Source organism: Meriones unguiculatus, chromosome 10 (genome assembly GCF_030254825.1).
Source record: "Meriones unguiculatus strain TT.TT164.6M chromosome 10, Bangor_MerUng_6.1, whole genome shotgun sequence".
Lineage (NCBI taxonomy): Eukaryota > Metazoa > Chordata > Mammalia > Rodentia > Muridae > Meriones > Meriones unguiculatus.
The window spans coordinates 13943658-13966222 of record NC_083358.1 but is presented as its reverse complement, the minus strand read 5'-3'; positions in this window follow the sequence as shown (position 1 = coordinate 13966222).

Here is a 22565-nt window from a genome sequence, read left to right as displayed (position 1 = left end):
TTATAACAGAGGAATTTTGCATGTTTTCTCATCATATTGAGTGAATAACAGGTTATTCACCTCTTCAAGCAGTATCTCTGGGTCCTCTCTCTGTTTCCTTAGTTTTTGCACAAATTCTTCTTGCTCATTCTGACATTTGAGAGGAATAGTCTATAATCCTCACTTTTTTGTTGTTTATCCCTCTAGGACTGATAGCCTGGCCAGAAGCATTGTGCAAGAATATGGAAAATCAATACATTGTGTTCTGAGTATCCTCCAAGGGAGATATGCTTGCTCCATTAATTCAATGGACCACATTAAAGCCTCAAACGAAAATGCTAGCAAATCCTTTCTGTTGCTGTGGATTTGATCCAGCTACAGAGCTGTCTTGAGGGCATTAAACCATAATGAAATCTTGAAGGCAAGAACTTCTGGTTTGAGGCAGCTCAAACTGTTTTATTTGGATGAATCTGGCATAGAATGTTGCAAAAAATGATTAACTCGTGGTCTGCTGCTTCAGGTAACACAGTAAATTCTAAGACACACTCTCTGATGAGAATCACACATTGTGCTGGAATATGGAGGAAGGTTCTATTGGGAAGTCTGGGTGTCTGTTCTTGCTGTCAGAGACAGTGTGATTGCTAAGCACTAAATGTCACCTAAGAGATCCTTGAGGCTTTGGCAATTGATGGAAAAATTCACATTCCCTCCCCTGATACTTAACTCCAAGTATGTGGCATTCCCTTAATGTAAAGTCAAGGTGACTGGAGAAGGCTAGAGAAATAGCTCCGTCAGTGAAACGCTTGCTTTGCAAGCATAAGGACCCAAGTTCAAACCCTTGAACCAATGTTTTTGAAAAGATAAACTAAAATAAGCAGACATGATGGTAGCATGTGCTCGTGACCCCAACAACAGAAAGGCAGAAATGGACGGATCGCTGGGGCTTCTGGGCTATTCTAGCCCGATTGGAAAGCTCCAGCCAATGAGAGTTCTTATCTCAAAATAACACTAACGACAACAATAATAATACAATAACAACAACAGTATAATATACTAAAGGCTGGAGAAAGATGGCTTAGTGGTTAAGAGCACTGGCTGGCATTCCAGATGACATGGGTTTGATTCTCACCACCTACGCGGCATCTCACAATCAGATCTAATGTTCTCTTATGGCCTGTGTGGGCACCCGGCACACATCTGGCACATAGATAGTTCATACATGCAAAATACCCATGCAGTAATAAAATTTAAAATAATAGCAATAATACTAATGAAGTGAATGGCACTTGGGAAATGATACCTCAAGTACTCCAGCCCGAGCACACACACACACACACACCTGCCTAGCGAAACTGAAATTAATGGAACAGCAACTTAAGGTAATAGAAAGAAACACAAAGCAGCACCTGGCTTCCATCTCGGCTCTCCTTCCCACCTACAGTCCACCTGTGCATGGGTGTTAGCTTTCTCTGGGTGACTGTGCTTGGGAAGTCAGGTAGCTGGGCTCGATCAGAAACCACAGGTCAGCACAGCCACTGGGAGGACTAGCCTGCAGATGTAAATCCTGTGGCTCCATGAAAAACAAAACAAAACAAAACAAACAAAGAACAGAGCCAAGATTTTTTAAAGTCAAGAGAGTGCCAACGAAGTTAGAAATTTCCAAGTTTTCCTGAAAAGAATTTCAGAAAACGTGGTTGTTTGTAGAGGTAGCCCCCACGGACACAGCCATAGGGACTGTTCTCTACCTAACCAGTCTTAGAAACCCAGTTCACTACAAACTCCATGCTCTTGGACTGTTCTACTGGCCCCGACATAGAAAAATAATGTTTATGCTCATATTACTCTTTTGTCCTCTTACCGTGGAGAACGACTGACTCTTCCCAGTAGTGGAAAAGAAAGAAAACCTAAGAAGTTGGCAGAGTGCATGCTACCTCGTTCCATAAAAATAATGTAGGGGACATGAGCTTCTGTCATCACTGGCACAGAGTGCGTCCTCCAAACTATGTGACAGGATAGCTGCGCCCACTGCTGCTACTCAGCTAGGACCCAGGCTTTGGAGTCTACACCTCCCCCATGAGATGGCCTTAACTAAACCTTGACTTTAGTTCCATTGTGTATTTGAATGTGTGTTCTTTGTCCTGAGAGGGCATATGAGCAAAGAGGATTATGACTCTGGAGGCGTTGGTACCTACTCTGAACCCCAAAGGACTGGTCCTTTCATTAGGAGGGCGTTGCAGTCTGTCTGCTCACACGTTCATAATGACCACCCAGACCGATTGCAGCTCTTATGGGCCAATCCAGAGACCTCACAGACTCACCAGGAAAAGGTCTACAGCTTTACCCCATCCTGCATAAGTACCTGGGCTGCATTTGTAGGGGGAAGGGTGGAGAGAGGAAGGAAGGAAAAGAGGTAAGAAATGATGAGAAATTTCCAGGACGAAGCCAAGTTCTTCTCCTTTCTGGCTCTGGGACACACAAGCCACATCGCCTCTCTAGCTTAGACGCTCCACCTGCCAGCTAAGCGCAAGCCCCACAGAGCAGGGAAGATGCTGATTTTAAAACAACGTATCACATTGGGTCTGAAGGACAGAAAATCACATTTGCAGAGCCAGCTGTGGTGACACACACCTTTAATCCCAGCAGAAGCAGGTGGATCTCTGTGAGTTCGAGGCCAGCCTGGTCTACATAGTATGTTCCAGGAAAGCCATGGTTACATAGTAAGACCATGTCTCAAAAACAAAACAAAACAAAACAAAAAACAAAAAAAAAACAAATATGTATTTGCAAAAGACAGCCTCAGAATTCAACTGTTACTGTACATATTGCCTTTCAAACTTTTTATTTTTTCCTTTTTTTTTTTTTTTGATGTAGTGTCTCACTCTGGAGCCCAGGTTGGCCTACAATTTCCATCCATGCTTCTGTTTGTTTCCCAGGTGCTGGGATAACAGTTGTGTAGCTCCACCCCAGCTATCACTGTCATTTTTTTAGTTAATTGATTAAAGTTATACACATTGTACGGATAACCCCAGGATGAGTGGAATTATGTATACCATTCTGGAATGGCGTTTCTGTGAAGGCAAACTGGAAGGGAGGTCAGGAAGGTGGACTCACTCAAATTCAGCAAGCCCCGTGGCAGAGTCTGTATTATGGGGACTAAGCATGCATGGCCTTCTGTCTGATAAGAGCACCTCTCACGCTTGAGGATTAAGTATTGCAACACAAAAAGGGTGAACGGCGGCATGTGGACCCACCGTTAACTGTCAACCAGTGCCATTACTGTTGCAGGATGACACACCCAGGAGATCTGCCTGTGTGAAGCTGATCTTCATTTGTAGGCAGCTGCATGAGGCGAAAAGTCCTGCAGACCATGTACAGATCTCTTTGATGGTCCAATAAGCTGCTTCCTGGGTCATGTTTTTGGTTGCACCAAAACATACACAGAAGCACCGACCGGGTCCTATCTTCCTTTCAGAGCAGCTTGGGACGTTGTGTCTCCAGTGTGTTCTGAGAGCAAAGCCAGGAAACCTTCACAAAACAGCAGGTCATTGTGAGCATTGGTGCTCACTTAGGGCTTATACATATTAACTGCTAATGCTGCTGTTATACCCTAGTGACAAATTCTAATAAACACAAGAGGTTAAAAAAAAATAGACCTGTTAGCCTAACTTCCTCCATGTCCTACGAGACTGTGGAATACCGCTTTGTGCAAATTAAATTAAAGACACTGTTTCGTAGAACCACTGTGTTTAAGGACTGAACATGAGTATTTATGTGTACTAGCCTATCAGCTCATACAGTTACCTCATGAGATATGTATCAATAGCATCCCCGTTTTACACATGGTAAACCAGAAGTCTAGGAAGATAAATGTGCCCGGGGCCTTAATCCCTGCAGCAGGCAAAGCAAAGACCCTGGAGGGTGAGATTCCAAGGCGGCTTCTCTTTCTTGCATGAGCAGCTATGGTTCGATTGTTTGTTCCCAGCCAAGGTCCAGTTCAGTGAATCTCTGTGAGAAAAGAGTGTGAGGACCACCAGGGAGATGGTCCTGTTGCATAGCAACCCTGTGCTTGAGCGTGGTGAGAGGAGATAGGCTCCCCGAGTTCTTTAAAGCACAATCACTAAAAATAGCCTGAGATATGACAGATAAACTCAGGGTCTCATCGGAGGAGAAAAACGCATCTAGCAGGACCGAATGTCTTGGTTGTGTTGTTCATGGGGAAATGTAAAATTATAGGATGCTGGATGCCTACAGCTTTTTGAGACAAGTACGATGTTGCATCCCACTCATTGGGAGGCCCCACCATTCACATAGGTCGCATGAAATCTGTATCTTCACATTTTACTTTCCGATTTTGCTGCTGGAATCCAAGCTGATGCCAACACTCTCTACTTGATTGCAAAACATAGCCTTCAGCTTCACCGTATTAATCTCCTAAAAATTAATCACCTTGGCAGGAATCACCTGAGGTGTACACATTTAGAATGCTTACATTTATCACTCTGGGAGAGACTGTGCCAATTACAGTGGCCCGACTATAAATCTCAAGCCTTGTGAAGAATATTAGATATTTAATTAGATCCTGAAGACCCTCTTTACCTAGTACCTTAAGAGTCTCCACATCCTCTTTGGAGACTAATAATTAAAGGAGGAACTTACCCAGGAGCCCTCTCTCCTCCTCTGGGAAGCTGCAAGTGTCCATCAGAGTAATTACTGAACCTGAAGACTGGCCTGGCTGCAGAAGGCACAAAATGCCAAGCATTTGTGCCACAAAGAACTTCCAAGCCAGTTGGGCGTTTCTTAATTCAAATATCCCATAAATATGTATTAATGCAGAATAATGGGATCCCAAGATGTCCACTTCCTAATCCCCTGAATTTGTCTGTTTAATTGCATGCCCCCAGAGGGAGTAAGGATAGCATGTGGAATTCAGAACATTAATCCATCAGCTTTAAACTGGAAAGATGAGCCTGGATTACCCAGGTGAGCTCAAGGAAAGCACAGAGAGGTCCTTAAAAATGAAGTAAGGATGAAGGAGAGTCAGAAGCTGATATGGCCATGAAACAAAGTTACACAAAGATCCATGCCTGACTTCAAAGGTGGACAAAGGTGATCCCAGGTCAAGTTACCAGGAAAACCACTACATGGGTGTCGAACGTTTCAATATCACCAGTGTAGTTCAGGCTTGAGAACTGACACATATATATTTATGGTATTTGTAATTCCATCACACAATTCTGGCAGGAGAGATGGCTCAGCAGGCAAAGGCTCTTGCTGCCAAGCCTGATGACTTGAATTCAATCCTGGGACCCACAAGGTAGAAAACCAGTCCCTACAAGCTATCCTCTGACCTTAAAGTTCTTGTGCAAGCATGTGCAAAGCACCCACACACTTACAACAATAACCACAAATTAATAATTTTTTTTGTCCCAGATCCAGTGGTGAAGAAGACAGTGCCCATCTCTGTCATCTGCTCACACTGAGTACAGACTAGGGGGAAATAAGACCATCAGCTATGACACAGGCAGCTGTTTTAATTAGGGTTTCTATTACTCTGATGAAATACCATGACCAAAAAAAGCAATTTGGGAAGAGGAGGTGAGGGATTATTTGACTTACATTTTTACATCACTGTTCATCATCAAAGGACTCCGGGATAATAACTCAAGCAGGGCAGGAGCCCAGAGCAGAGGCTGAGGCAGAGACCATGGAGCGGAGCGGTGCTGCTTACTGGCTTGCTATCACCGCTTGCTCAGCCTGCTATCTTACAGGACCAACAGCCCAGGGATGGCACCACCCACAATGAGCTGAGCCCTCCTCCATCAATCATTAATAAAGAAAATGCCCTTCAGCTGGATCTTATGGAGACATTTTTCTCAATTGAGGTTTCCTCCTTTCCGATAACTCAAGCTTGGGCCAAGTTGACATAAAACGATTCATCACAACCGTGAAGAATGGTGGACAGAGGGAATATCACTACCTGGGAAATGGAGGAGTTAGGGAAGGGAATTCCAGCCTGTGACAACAACACAAGCAAAGGACCTGTGAGGAGGGAAACGAACGAGGCAATTTAGATGCAAGAGGCTCCCTTTTGCCACTGAGGGAAGAAGGGACAGATTGAGATACAGGGAAGATTATGACATCAGTAAAGGCACTGTGTTGTTCTGTGCATGGGAAAACAATGGCAGCTTAGAGCTCACTGGTAGTTGTGGAGATGGTTCAGGATGAATCCCAAGAACAGAACTCGCAGGGGCACATGTGTGTCTTTATCTATGCTGGCTTGGATATTTCGAGCTATATACCATGAAAGTTATAGTTAGTTCATAAGGTAGTTCTATTTTTAATTGTTTGATAAACGTCCATATTGGTTTCCAGAGTAGCCTGACTAGTTCACAATCCTACCAGTCGTCAGTAAAGTTTGCTGGCCCCACGTCCTCACCAGCCTTTGTTGTCATGTGTTTTCTGGATGACAGCAGTTCTAAGGAGGATAAGATGGAATCTTGCTGTAGTGTTGGTTTGTATTTCCCTGACAGTGAGAGGCTGGGGAAGAGTGGAACGGCAGTTCTGTCCTCAGCACACACCAGCCTTAGCATGACCTGCTGTGGGACCCTTAGCAGCACCTATGTCCACATGCGCAAAGAAGAGACGAGCAACAATCACGCTAACAAATTTACTTTCGTCGACGCTCGAGGACAGCACATTTTCTGATGCATAAAGCTGAAATTCACCTACATATCATCTTCCTTTTTAAGCTCAGGTTTTACCAAAATCATTGAGGTTTGAAAAGCTCTGCTGTCTTCTAGGCATGGCCGTCACAAACACACACACACACACACACATGCACGCACACGCATACGCATACGCACGCACACACACACACATACATGTGGCAGCTATGGCAACCTTCCACAGGTTAATGAGTGTGGAGGAGGGGTGCCTGATGAGAAGAGAGACAGAGGATTGGGACAGGATAAAAGAAAGCCATGGTGTGTTTGCTCACAATCTATTCTATACATATATGTGATCATCAAAATTAGATAATTAGAAAAAGAGAAGCTAAAAACTTCCACCCACCAAAAATGCAATTTTTATTTGACAGTTTTGAATACATTTTGAAAAAAGTTGGCCTGGAGAAAAGTGTATGATATATAAATTTTTAGTGTCAAAACAAGATGCAACACTGTATATATTTTAGTACATTATACTTTGTATGTCGGGAAATATCCGTTAACCTATGTTAGAGTTAAAAAGAGCTATTCAAAAGTGATAGAAAAATATAGAGTAATTATTTCTATGTGATAGTACTGAGAATCATTCCTGTTTTCTGCTTTAATGATCCCTGATTTCTCAAGTTCCCTATAAAGATCTGTAAAATTGCTTTATCTGAAAAACTGTAATTTTAATATGTGAATTAATATATATAATTACAGACCTAATACTGGAAATCAAACAAAATCATAATGATGTTACAAACTATTTAGAAAATATTAGAAGCCCATACAATGTATTAAAGAATTATGAAGCAGTGAGGCTGTTTCCCCTTTAAATCTAATCTATAACTCTATTAATATGATAAAGAATATTTTTCTAGTTTCAAGAGAGTGTGAAATAGACTTCTCTCCCTTAGGCAACTGACCTTTAAATGGAACCAGAGATTCAAACATAATAGAAAAAATTGCAAACACTCATAAAGGCTTCTTCACCTTTCACTTGAAATTCAATATGGAAGCGAAGAGAGGCATCCTTGAAAAACAAGAGAAATGGCAAGTACAGTGTAGCATCTTCTATGTGAGACAGGTGTGCATGGATGGGAGCCAAGGGAAGGTTGTTTCTGCTGTGCCCATTCCCAAACACCTGCAAACTCAGGGTCTCCTCTCATCTGCTTAGAAGAGGACAGAAGCTCCTTCCAGGATCCAAGAGTCTCAATAGGCACACTTTGGACAGGGGCAATGCCGGTAGGTTGCTGGTGCAAAAAGCATCCACAGAGAGCCCCTCCCCCCCGTGATAACACTAATTCCCTCAGGAATGGCTTGTGAACAGGAAGCCAGAAATCCAGTCACATGAAAGATAAAGACATTGAATGTTTGGCTGCCAAAACACATCATAAAATAGTCCGATGTTCCAAGATGGGAATGTCACAGGCAAAAACCACTTCTCATTCACTTACGAAGTCATAGGTGCACGCTCTGAAGATGACTCCCACGCTGCTAGTGCTAAGGCATTTACACTGTTAGGCACACACCTGTGTGATACCCCGCCCTTGAGTGTGGGTCAAACCAAAGAAGAAACATGTGGTATGATCAACATAATCTAGATAAGAGATCTCAGACTAAGGGTCTTGGACTTGGCCTGATATCATAATGGGGTGAGTTTTGGGAGTCATAAGAGGGGTTACTTGTGGAGACCAGAGCACAGACTGTGATAGGTGCCAAAGACTCCTATACCCGAGGAGTGCTTCCCTGTGCCTTCCTAATCAGCTCTGTTTGAACACCTGGTTGTTAGTCTGACTAAAGTCAGGAGACTTAAATCAAAAAGGGACACTATTCAAGGTGTATCTGGCCTAGTCCCTTGGGCAAATGTCAGAGCTACGGTCCTGTTGATTTAAGGAAAATAAGAGGCCATGTTGTGAATGGGATGCCTATTGTAGACGATTGGGACATTGGCAAAACGGTGACCTTCCACCATGGGTAACTGAATTCTTCCAGCACCCTGAAAAAGTAGAGGAGGGGATACCAAGCTAGAAACGGATGAGGGCAGCAAACGTTGTTCTGTTAATTTCCCCTCTGCTGTGATGAAATACCTGACAGAGGCCAAATTATGGGCGCTCTATTTTGTCTCACACTTGAAAGGATACAGACCGTCACAGTAGGGAAGACACGAAAGCTGGGGACCCGATCACGGTGGCGAAGCTCACTGCAGATGTATCACATCTCAGAGGATCAGGAAGCTGGGAGCTCGGGCAGGAAGTGGGCCCAGAAAATAGTCCTCAGAGGCTCTCCCCCAGTAACTCCCCTCCACCAGCCGTGCCTGCCCTCTCTAGTGCCACCAGCTGTGGCCACGTCTGTGAGGGGTTGTCCCGATTGATGATTGATGTGGAAGAGCTCGGCCCATGCAGAAAGAAAAGTTCTGATTTTTCCAGACAACCTTGGATTCTAGATCTAGGGTTCCCTCTTCGCTTTAAGAACAGCGGCATCCCTAACGCTGCTGACGGAACCGCCAGGCCAGCTTCAGAACACGGGCAAGCGACCAGTGGCGGACACAGACTGGCAAGCACCAAGCTGGGGGCGCTCGGGTAGCAAAGCGACCTGGAGAAGCTTCAGTCACGCAGCCCGTGACAGATTATAAACGCCGTTCTTCTGAAATGACTTTTTAATTGCAAAACTACGTCCTACCCTTTCTGCCTCGCAGAGTTTCAGGAAATATTTAGAAGGTGTCTGCGTTATAACAGAAAGGCCAGTATAAAAATTTCAAATCGCTAGCACTTGGGCTGGCAGGATTATCTCCCAGCAGGCTGACAATCACAAGAAACCTGCTTCTAATCTGCTGAGTTTTCACAGCTGGGGACCTTTCATGCTTTATTCCAGAATGGAATGGAAATGAGCTCCCGTAAGCCTTTTCTTTTCCCTTTCACGGCCCATTTATCATATCAAAGCCCATTTGTCTGCATACCAGCCTCACCAAATTAGGTAAACAGGGTTCACGGAGGAACAGACAGCTGTTAGCAAGACAAGTAATCACAAAACACAAAGCTTCATTGCAGCAGCTGCCACCTAAACACAGTTTTCACAAATACGGCAACTAAGAAGCGGGCGTCTAATGGAGGGATCATTGGGGACGCTTATATTGCACTAGAAACCAAAGCCCTAAATTCTGTAACCTGTCAAAACGGCCTGGGCAATCTGGCCTGCCTTCCCCTTCCAGCCCCTTCCTCCCTTCCGCCTCTCCCTACCTGCAACCACCTACTCCCTTAAACTCTTCCCAGCTCAGCAGCTCAGGTACTTCACTCCTCCATCAGCAGGACTCATTTGAGTTCTGCTTTCTTAGAATCTACCCGTTCTGTGTAGCCTCAATCCCTTGTGTCCTGTGTTAGTGCCCTGCATTTTCCCTACTGATATGCAAAGTTATATATTGATTTCTGTGGCAGGAGCAGCGAGGGAGAACTGCTCTTGGCTGTTTGTCTGGGTCTAACATCTATCGTCTGTTTGCCCCCTCTTATTTACTGAGTTACATGAATAAATATACAGTCATTCATTAAGTAGACAGCTTCAGTTCTTCGCTGTATGCCTTGAAGTTAACAGGGAAGGTTCACAGGTAACACAATTTGGCCTAGAGTGTGGAGATGGCTAACAAGTAGTTGTGTGAAATAAAAACCTAGGTATGACTTGACAACTGTGAATTGGGTTATTTATTTATTTATTTGGCTAAGGATGTATCACAGGGCGTGGTGCATGCTAGCATGATTTTCCTTTTATATATAACTTGACACCAGACCCAGGACTAAATGTGTTCCGTACACGACTTATTTAAACACCCCCCAAACAATACAAACAAACAAAGAAAAAACGAGTAAAGTCTAACGATCATCTCCATTTTCCCGATGAGGAAAAATGCAACTCAGACAGGTAGAACATCTGCCCAGTGTCACAGAGCTAGAAATGGGAGAGTCCCAGATCCAAACCCGGCACTGTTCTTTATTGACTTCATTCTCGTGTGTCACTCCACCACGGTCCACTACCGAGTCACCCCTGATTTGGTGGTCACAAGCCAGGGTGGCCATTGATGCTCTTTCCTCCCAGCCAAATGCTGGGGTTCGAACCCAGGCCTTGTGCCTGCTGAGCAAGCAATGCACACCGCAGCCCAAGATGGCCATTTTCTAGGAGAGCCCTGACAGAGGGGTGTTAGACTCCAGTGTGTCTGTCAGGTGAGGCAAAATGAAGACTCAAAATTAGAATGAGGAAAACAAGATCCCAGAGGGGCTGGAGCCACCAGTAGGATGCTTCTGGGGAGTGAGAGAAAATGTCAGTGAAGTAGGTTCTTCATCCTTCTAGCCTTCCAATGGAGGCTGGGGATTGCCTCCTTTAATGAAGACATATATTAATCATGGGGATTACTTCCATGATCCCAGTGTTGAACACTAAACTTCATCATGGTCGGTAGCCATGGGGTACGTGGTGCTGGCATGAGGAGCAAACAGAGGACGCCATTAAACCACCACAAAGAGGTTTTGTTACTCTGTCAAAGAAGACCAGGGACCCTTGGGCTAACGTATCAGACTCAAAATGGAGTCCAAGAAAGCTGTGATATTACATGATGGGGTGCAGGTTGTTTGTTGTTTATCTGTAATGAGTTTTGTTGTTGTCATTGTTGTTGTGTTTTAACTCACAACTGTAGCTAGCGGCACTGAACCCACATAAGATTGGCCCTATCAGCAATCAGGCAAGGAAGGGGGCGGAGCTCACAGTGCTTTACTCTTGACCTCTGAACTCTTGGCTCTGGACAGAGTCTCGGAGGAGGGGCATCAGTATCTTTAGTTAGGAGCCCACTGCTGAGCCCACTAGGCTCCAGTGAATGACTCCAAAGCCATGGTCACATGGACTACTTTAGTTAATCTCAGGGTGTCACAAATCAAGATGAACAGACATGAACGTTAAGAGAGATACTGCAGGGGTGGATATTAAGATTTGTGCGGCGGAGTTATTCGGCCGGTTCATAAATCACGCCACACCACAGGGAGGTTCCACGTGGGAGGTTTTATTAGGGGAGGGGGCGGGGTCACAGAGACTGCCTCTGGGTGAGGAGAGAGAGGGGGAGGGAGAGGAAGAAAAGGCAGAGGAGAGAGAGGAGGAGCAGCTAGTCCTCTTACAAGGAGATTCTTTGCATGCTCAGAATGAACAGGTGTGTGTTGCAGGTGTTCCTGTCCCAGCTGATTTTCTGGAGGTAGCCTCACAGATGTCCGGCTTGTCAGGTCCCCTGGGGGGTGGCCTTAGAGATGCCTGTTTACCAATTCCAACAGCGGACATGAGCAGTAGGGATGCGGAGAGTGAGAGTGATCAATATGCATTGATCTAGAAACAAACTTAATTAATTTTTTTAAAGAGCCACTGGTGAGGCTAAAGAATGCAGGGTTACCTCTCCCCATATAAAACAGCCGTTGTTCAAAGGTGCTGACAGCACAGGGTGATAGGCCGCTCACTCAGGAGCAACCCTTATGACATAGGAAAGCCCAGCTCAGATAAGCTCCAATCTATATCAGTAAAGGCCTTCCCACTTACTGCATGCAAATAATAAATTGTCCTCTAGCTGTGCAAACAAATGTTCAGATGTGTGAAAATACTAAGGAAGGCTTGATTTGGGGTGACGGTAGCAGTGTTGGGAGAATTCAGCCATCACAACCATCCTGGGAGTGAGGAGAGCTTGGGTGACCAACCACAGTGAGGGCAAGAGGCTGATGCTGAAACCCGGCTGGGCAGAAAGGCGGGACCAGAACCATGGTGGATGGAGCAGTGTAACAGACTCCAAAGAATTCATCAGTGGACCCTGAAGATTGAAAATTCCCTCAGGAGACCCATATTGGGAGAGAGACCAACAGGCTGAAGCCTTAGGTGCTTGGGAAGAGATTCTGACAGTTCACCTCATGGCTGAGTTGCCATCTTGTATGTTCTTCCTGGTTTTGGGTTCATCGTTTCTAAGAAATTTTAATGCGGCTACAGGCAAGATGGAGAAAAACTGAGAACTTTTCTCTGGAACAGCTTGGTTCCAGCTGTGCCATAACTACTAAATTCATTTTCTTCTAACCAATTCTGTTCCCAAGTTTCTTGTGAGATAGAGGGAAACAAAGTAAGTATGGAGGCCCAGCAGAGAGGAGGAGGCTGTCAAACTGGGCAGAGGGTAGTCTTTATCAGGATTGGGAATGAACCAGGGAGGCGGTTCCCTGAGCATAAGTAAAGTGATGTTACCAAGTCATGCTGGGCATGACTCTCCCTTGGGTTTTTTTTCCCCAAAATATTTGACCAAAATGGTAGGAAATGGATATGCAGATATAGAGCAGGAAGAAATGAGAGAACATACAGCAACTTGTGTGAGCAAGTGAGCTCAGGAACCTTTTGAGAGCAATCAATTCACTACTCGGAGAGGGCTAGAAGCAGCCAGCCTAGGGTGTTGGTCTTGGCCCAGTGTTTCTGTTGGTATCCATCTCTTTTCCCTGATGGCTTGTCTTGGGAGTATCTTCTAAGCCTGATGTGCCACTGACATTCAGAAATCACCTTGAACTTGCCTCTCACTGAGAAAGAACTGGTTTTCAAGAGTTGAGGGGGGGATGCAGAGATCATTTCCTACTTCATCACACTCCTTCAGTCTCAGCCTTGCAGCTCTATGTGTAGTCCTGTGACTCTACTTCTAGCCTCATGCAGAGAGAGGACAACTAATACCCACACTGTTAATGATTAAAAAGGCCACACAACAGATCTGGTATAAAAGTGATTTATTGTGGGAAAGGGGGAGGGTGGACAGAGAGAGGAGGGAGCCCATGACAAAGAGAAAAAGAGAGACAGAGTAAGGGAAAGAGGCGTAAGAGAACTTGGAATGTCAGATAGGTCCTTTTTATCTGGCACACACCTGGTGCTCAGCAGGTGATGACGTTCGAGGTTGCTAGGCAACCTAGAAGCAGGCTAGAAGTCATGTTGAGTAAGAAGAAAACTATCCTAAAACTGTTACAGACATGTAGACTGTGCTACGGTTTGTGTCCTTAACATCCTCCAAAAGCCTTGTGTATTTTAAACGTTGATTTCCCCAGCTAGGGGTGCTGTTGTGGGAGGTTGTGGCTGAGAAGTAGGCTGGGCTGGAAAAAGCAGGTCGCTGGTCACTCCTCCTCAGGAGCGCATTATCTATGCTCCTTCCTGGGGCACGGGCTGTGACTCTTAAGTTTGCTAACGCTATCACTCTCTGCATCCTGGTCCGCCACGCTGTGAGCGAGCCATAGGAGATGGTTCTAAGGAACTGCACACCAGGCCACAGGTCTGATACAAAGAGGCTTATTTGAGGGGGGAGGGAAGAAAAGGAAGGAGAGTTAGAGCCTGAGCCATGAGGGCAAAGAGAGACAGCGAGAAACAGAGACAGTGGGAGAGCACAGGAGGACAGAGAGAAGTGAGAGAGAGAAAAAGGCTGGTGGTCCTTTTTGTCTAGCAGATGCCTGGAGATCATCGGGCGTGCACCTGGCTGCAGCAGGTGATGACATCAGAGGTTGCTAGGCAACCTAGAAGAGCACGCTAGTGGGAACACCTAACATCTATGGCAGTTGATAGAGCCATTCCAGCTGCCATGCCTTGATGTATTTTGTCACTGTGAGGAGAAAAGTGGCCAATATAGAGTGAGATTGTTTCTATTCAATCCATTAGGAGCCTGCTTTACAAGCCAAGTTTTTCTTTATCTCCCATGTTCTTCCTCAAAAGCAAAGGGGAAAAAACCCACCTCCAAAGATGGCTGTGAAAAATAAATAACCCCACCAATATAAAAGCAATAAATGTGAAGGTCCTACCCAGCCTCTCCCATGGTTCTTGAACACACGTTACCATTGCTGGTGATTTGCTGTTATTGCCCACATCAGTCACATGGTGTCAGGAATGGAACACACGGGTGACTTTTTCGAGGCATTAGAGGAAGGAAAAGCAGTGTCTGCATTCCTTTTCTAGTGCTGTGATGAAGCACCATGGGAAGATAACTTACGAAAGAAAGCATTTAATTGAGCTTTCACAGTTCCAGAGGGTTAAGCGTGATGTTAACATGAAGACATGGCAGCAGGGAGATAGAACACATTGGGAATAGCAAGGTCTTTTGAAACCCCAACGCTTTCTCCAACAAGACCTCGCCTCCTAATCCTTCCCAAACAGTTCTACCAACTAAGGGGCAAATATTCAAACATGTAGTCTGTGGAAGCCATCCTCATTCAAACTGCCATAAGTCATAGCCCTGGTGGAGGGAAGGATGCTATGGGGAACACCATTTCAGCCAGCTTACATCAAACTGCTACCCAGGTTCAGAGAAGGACAAGGCTTATGAAGCTATAAATACCTTGTTTTCCATGGGGCTAAACCAATTAGCCTGGTGGCTGCTGTGCACCTATTTGGGGAACAAACTGTTTCTTTCAAATACAAAGGATTACATTCAAAGAAACATGTTCTGCTTTTCATCCCTGCCTTGGAAGCATTGTCTGTATTCTGAATGACAAAGCAGGAAGAAAATGCATTTGGACAGCCAGTGGCCTTGCCAGGAGGATGACTCAGCTCCTCTGTGAATACCCCACAGACGTCTTTTGTAGGGCCAGCATCTCCACAGAGCTTCTAGTTACACTGCTTTGTGTGGCCTTTTGCTTCCAGGTAGATAACATCAAAGCAAGCTCATTTTGCAGGCAAAACCTTTTAAAATTTGAATCAGCAGATGTCATAGATATGTGTGTGTGTGTGTGTGTGTGTGTGTGTGTGTGTGCACGTGCATGTATGTGCCTTTGTGTGTGTGTGCATGTCTGTGTGTCATGCATACATGGAGGAGTGTGGGTGTGTGTGCATCTGTATGTGTGTGTCATGTATACATGAAGGAGTATGTGTATATATGTGCTTACCCTTAACACTGTGGGTTAATAACCTGACCATAACTCTAGTAAACAGGCTAGCCCAGATCCCATGTTGCCTCTTCAGCAGCAAAGAACCCTTCCCTCTCTGCAAACACAAAATGTTTCCAATGTCACATCCATTTACAAGTTGCCCCTGTATCTTGGGGCAGCTCTCCTCTTCCCTCCTACATACCGACTGTAACTTTCCCTTGCAGAACCGGCTCCTAATTCTGGGTGCCCCGCCCTTTCTTCAGTCATCATCACCTTCTCTGTCACTGTTATTATTTCCTCCTGCCCATCTCCCTCCTTCTGAAATGACTGCCATCCTCGCTCAGTTAGAGTGGTTCCTCACTTGAATAATCCATCAGCGAATACGTGCTGACGCCCTTGGTGCCAAGGCTCCAGCAGGATGAGAAGAGGGCACAGCTTCTTCTCTCTTGAAGCTAAATTTTGGGTGGTGGGAAGGAAGGTAATGAAAATTAGATATGTTTTCTTTCATTTAGGAATGAGCGCTAGTAAGAAAAATGAAACAGGTGAAGGAGTAAGAAATGAAAATACAGATTATTTTTGACTTACAGTAGTGGTACCTCCCAATAAGCTCATCACACACTGGAAATATTGCCAAATATTGTCAAATATTCATACCAGGGGCAGGTGTGAGGATGGAGATCTGTAGTCCCACAACTTCAGAGGCTAATACTGGAGGGTCCTGAGTTTGAGGCCAGCCCCAGCTGCTTAGTGAAAGACTGTCTGAAAATGCATTTTCATAATTCCCCAAACCCAGCAAACACCATTGCTTGTGAATATAGGGCACTATAAAGCCTTGGCTGTCTATTCTTCTGATCACATGGGTCCATGGAATCTTTTTCTTCCTGCCACTCCTAGCATGCAGAATATCTTACCAGTTATCAAAAGGCCAGGAAAACAAAACAAAACAACAACAAAACCCCTCAAACATCAAAGTCCGCTTTCTCCTAAGTGTACATAGCTTTTGCACCATTATAAAGTTAAAAAAAAAATTGGCGACCGTCCATATTTTAGATTCTGTTTTGACTAGCAGCACCAGACACTTCATGAGATGGAGTGTCTTTGATTCTCAGGGAGCATGTTTACTTCCTATCCCAACCTGTGGCTCTCACATGGTTCTATCCAAAGTACCTGTTTGGGCATCATGCCCAGGACAAGCAGCTAAGGTGCTCCCATCATCCCTGGATCCCTACCTGCTGGCATTCCCTGCCCTCTACCCTGAACTGTCCAGCCCAGGGGTGGGGCTTCCCTTCATTCAGAGGCTCTTTATTATATAATCCAGACATTTGGTTCCCCCCCTTCCCCGGCTTTCCCTCTCTCTTCTCTCTGCTCACGCACTGTCTCTCCCTGCATGGTGGGTTCCCTTGGGACCAGCGAACCCATTGAGAGCTGCTCCCAATAAACATGCATTTATATACTTGAACTGAATTAGCTCATTTCACTGGCAGAAAGCATGATTAAATAAGCTCTCTACCTGTACGCGCACCAGTACAGATGGTGTCTGGCCTCATAGGAACCAAAAGAATTCTGCCAAGTACTTTAGAGGAAATTTGTGTGAAACAGAGTCAGCTGAGCCATCTCTCTCTACAACAGTGGTTCTGAACTTTCCTAATGCTGTGACCCTTAAATACAGTTCCTCATGTTGTGGTGACCCCACCCATAAAATATTTTTGTTGCTACTTCATAACTGTGATTTTGCTACTGTTATGAATCGTAATGTAAATATCTGATATGCAGGACATTCGGTATGTGGCCCCAGGGAAAGAGGCCATTTGTCCCCAAAAGGGGTCTCGATCTATAGGTTGACAACCACCACTCTACAAGCACAGCAAGCCAACCTTATAGCTGAGAGTTTTAGAACTTGCACATAGATTCTGAACATGCAAAAGGAGGAGCCGCACTGAGCTCTGCCCAGCACACTTCTCCATCGTACAGATAGTTGGAACACATTTTGGACAACAAAAAGGTATTTCCCAGGTCACCACATCAGTAAATTCAATTCATCTCAGACCATGTAGTAAGCATAAAACACACGCACACACACACACACACACACACAGAGAGAGAGAGAGAGAGAGAGAGAGAGAGAGAGAGAGAGAGAGAGAGAGAGGAAGAAAGAAATATTCTTGTTTGGGATAGATATGAAGATCTGCTTTGTATTAAAAAAGCCTCGATGTGGTAGAGTGTGGAACGGGGGGGTATGCTCATATGGTAGAATGCGTATTAAGGGAAATTTTTTTAGAGCAGGGGAGACAACTCAGTGGCTAAGAGCTGCACACTGCCAAATTCTCCTCCTAGCACCGACATCAGAGGACTCCCAGCCACCTGTAACTCCAATTCCAGTGGATCCTACACTCTCCTCTGTCCTCTGCAGGCACCTGAAAGCATGCATGCCCCACCCCACCCCACTCCACACACAAAGAAATTAAAATCTAAACCATGTCTTTTTTGATGACTCTTTCTTCTAATCTGCCTTCCCTCCCCAGACAATGCAGGAATGCCCTTAAGAACTTGCCCCAAAGCGTGAGTTTAGTCTGAGGTCTTGCTGTCCTTTGTGGAAGATTGGAGAAGACACCTTGCATAGGACTGTGGTATGGCAGGAAATCTAGAAGTTAAGAAGCTATAATACTCAGTTTGTGTTAATATGGTAGTGGCTGGTGACATGGGACTATTTAAGGAATAAATTTAAAGAATAAATTTCTATTTAAAGAATAAATTTCTCAGTCACCTGGCTACACTGCAAGAGCTCAGAGGCCTTGGTTCATGGTAGAGAGCATAGTTGTCATTGCATAAAGTTCCATGGACTGTGAGGCCAACAATACCATCCTTCCACATCAGACCCTTGGAATGACACCAGGACAATGTGCAGTCTCATCTGCCTTCTTTGCAAAACACATTGCTTTCCCTTCCCAACGAAACTGCTCTGCAGCCATTCTAAGACAGTGGAGCAAAGGCCACACAGGAAGCTAGAAGCCAGCAGCAAGCTGACAGCATTCTTCCCAAAAGGCTAGTCCAACTGTCTGCCTACAAGGTGATGTTATTATTGAAGTTATAAAATGAGTTGGTGCACACATCCAGTTGCATTCTGGGAAGTAGAGTACAGATGATGTGGTTCTTCGCTGAGGTTCCATGCAGCACCAAGTTGGACAAGAGATAGAATCTAAATGTAGGCAGAGATGTGGGCTGTTGGCGGTGTCAGCTTTTCTGTTGCTGTGATCCAGTGCTCCTACAAAAAACAACTTAAACGAGAAAACGTGTTTTTTTTTTTTTTTTTATGGCTTATGGTTCCAGAGGGTAGGCAGTCCTTCCTCGTGGGGAAGACATCACTACAGGAGTATAAGCATGGTGGCAGGAGCAAGAAGCAGAAATAGAACAGGAAGTAGAAGCAGGTTACAAAACCCCAAAGCCTGACCCCTGAAGCACTCCCTCTAGCAAGGCTCCGCCTCCGGAAGGTCCCACAATCTTCCCGCACCATTCCAGCCTCTGCGTCCAATTCCACTAGCCTACAGGGGCAATTTCTCAATCAAACCACCACACTCCCTCCTTCAATTGCCTGTGGAGGTCAAAGGCTTTAACTGGGGGAGATTTAGGAGTCTGTAAAAGGCAAACCAATACCAAGAGCACAGAGAACAAAGTTTTCAGTGAAGCAGCCTCTCTTTCTGCCATGAAGCCGAGCTGCCCCGGTGTCCTGGAAAACCTGGAGCCATTTTCACAACTACTTCCCAGGCTGATTGAGAGCAGAAGGCTCCTCACTGGGAGACTCAGTCACACCGTGATCTGGCTGCTAGATGGAGCCTTCATTCAGATGACAAACTTCCCAGTACACTTGTCACCCGTAATTAAGTCTTCCTAATTGTTCTATTACACAAGGATTACAAGACAGAAAAGCAATCAGACACCAGCGATTCTTCATCTCGCTTCCAAACATGTGCAGACCCTTAATGGGGTGACGTGTGTGTGAAGGCAGCACACTGGCAGAGGTGTGTCTGTGTGTGGCAGGGCTGGCTCAGGCACACTCAAAGATTTAAGACAAGCATGTGTCTGTTTTATTATCACACCATAAAAATCCAACATACTTGGAAGGGGCTACGACCTGGAAGTAAATTTCCAGCCTTTTGTAACCCGCAGCTGTTCCTCAGGCAGTTCCCTTACGATTCCTATATAACCCGTACTGCTCAGTTTTACGTCAGTTTGACACATGCTGCAGTCATTTTGGAAACAGGTATTGGCCTATGAGCAGACCCTGTGTTGCATTTTCTTTATCTATGATGGATGTGGGAGGGTCCAGACACTGTGAGGGTGTCACCTCTGGGCTGGTGGTCCTGGACATATAAGGAGACAGGCTAAGCAAACCAGTAAGTAGCACTCCGCAATGGCCTCTGCTTCAGTGTCTAGGTTCAGGGTCCTGCCTCCAGGCTCCTGCCAGGACTTCCCTGGATGATGGACTCCAAGGTAGAAGATAAAACAAATCCTTTCCTCCCCAAGTTACTTTTGTACATACAGCAAAAGAAACCCCAACTAAGACAAAACCTTTTATGATTCTCAGCCTGTTTCTCCAGAAGTTAAGGTCAGTCTCTTTTCACTGGCTCCGTGGCTACTGGTGTCTAGTCTTTTCATTCTTTTCTCTCTTCTTCTTCTTCTCTCCTGCTCCCCACTTTTTTTTCTTTGAGTCTCACGCATTCAAGACTAGTCTTAAGTTTGTTGTACAGCCAAGAATAAACCCAAATGTCTGATGCTCCTGGTGCCACTTCCCAAGTGTTGCATTGCTGGGATGACAAGCGTTTACTACTACTGTGGTGTACTAGAGAGCAACCCCAGGAAGTCCCTGAACCTGACAAGACACATGAGGCCTCCTCTCTCTAAAGTTACATAAGCAATAAGGGCTGCTGAGGAGACTCAGACTAGCTGAGCTCCCCGGAGCACACTCTTTACTCTGTTCAACTGCCATTGTACAGAGAGACCCCAGGTTTCGTCAGCCATCTCCCATGCTGGGGTTCAGCATTCAGTGATGGAGCTGTCTTTGAATCATCCTTGCTTCAGTAAGGAACCCCAGTACACTTCTTGGTTTACCAAGTAGGACTTGAGTAGTATCATTACTTTGATATGTCATTATTACATGAGATAAACAGACAGTTATGACACTTCACCCCAGGGAAAGTGTTCCATAACAGGGATTGATTTGTCCAGACAACACCATGTGATTTTTGACATCAGTGGCTCCTGACCCTCTCAACTATCTTTCCTTCCAGGGGAACACTCCTCGGCTTACGGGGAGGTAGTGTGAGTTGATGGGGCTGAGAATAAGGGCTGAGTTGGCTGGAGTAGGAGGGAGAACAAGCCTCCCATCCATCACAAGGCCCGGGTGGTATTTATGTGTGAGGCTTGTTCTGGAAGCCTTCTCCTGAGCCTTCCTCCAGGAGCTTAGCTATTAGTGACTGACACAGCTCTAAATAGGGGAAGGAATGGAGGAGACTCGCATTCTCTGAGCATTATTTTCCCAGTGTGTTATCTTACAGTTTCTCTGCAGCCTACCAGAGTCCCATCCCACTGCCCACAGCCAGTGAAATTAATTACTTCCTTGCTGTTTCACACTCCCCTGATCTCTTAAGCCCCTATGCACTGACAGAACACTTACTGGCATTCTGCTAATTGTGTGCCGAGAGCTCTCTTCTTCAGGTAGCCTTTGCTCCTCAGGGCTTGTTGGTGTTTTCTTTAGCTCAGGATCACCCAGATAGGTGGTCTGCAGGTGAAGCTGACCCTTTCTCCTGGGGTGTGCTTCTTTGAGAGGGCTGCACCTGTCAGATGTGCCTTTGGGGAGGCAACCTGACCTTTCTCAGCAATGTTTTCCTTCCACACATTTTTATGTTACTACCGGCAAATATATGCAGAACTGCTGAGGGAAGCCATTGCTTTTAAAAGATGCGACCGGTGGACCGCGAGGCTCAGTGTGAGGCTACAGCCACCTGCGCTATTATAGCTTCCAGCCTTACCAAAGCCACACAGCTGAACATTCTCCGTGTGTGGTGTGTGGACATGTACTCTAGTGCACACGTATGCGTGGGTGTGCATGTGCATTTGTGTATGTAGGCCATTGGACAACCTTTATTTTCCGGATTGTTTTCAGCATCTCTCTGATGCCAACTCATTTCCCACCTTGCAGCCACAGGTCTCCCTAAAACCTAGGTTCTTAGTTCCTCTTCCTTGGTAATAAACAAACAAACAAACAAACAAATAAATAAATATAAAGATCATCTGACATCCAAGGCCTATCCATGCACATGCACACTTCCAGCAGGGGCCACAGCTGAAGCATGCTCTCCCCCAAGCAGCACACTCAACAGCCAGGCCCTCCAAACAGCCTCTACGCTGGCTTCCGCTATCTCCTCTGCCTACCGTGTTGTCTTTATCACCTTGGAAGCCTTAGTCCAGACTGATGGCACTAACACCTGACTCTACCATTCACTGACTGTAGGACAGTGTGAGGGCACCTGAAACCTTTTAGTCTCAGTTTGATCATCTTTAAGGGCAAAGAGTCAATCAATAGGAGTCTGAAGAAAAAAAAAAAAGACAATTCTCAGACAGAATTCTCAGCCTCCCATTCAACCTTACCATTCACAGTCAACACATTGTGAATTCCTGGAGATGGAGGGTGTGTTTTCTGTCACTCCTCTAGCCCGAGAGGCCTTGAAGGTCAAAGCTTCGTGTCTCAGCCATGGCCCCATACTTCTCACAAGCAGCTGTGTCATGAATATTACATGAGGAGTCATTTATTTCTCCCTCCTGGCGAGACACATTTAGAGGCCGTTTGCTTCTCTGGGGTGTGTTGATACACATGGGCTCAGAGGTCAGAGGGAGGAACCTTCCAACCAGAGCCCTATGACCTCAAGCTTGAAGTGTTTATTTTCTAATCAGGAAAGAGGGGGTGGCAATGCCTCTGTAGAAATAACCCTGTTCGTAG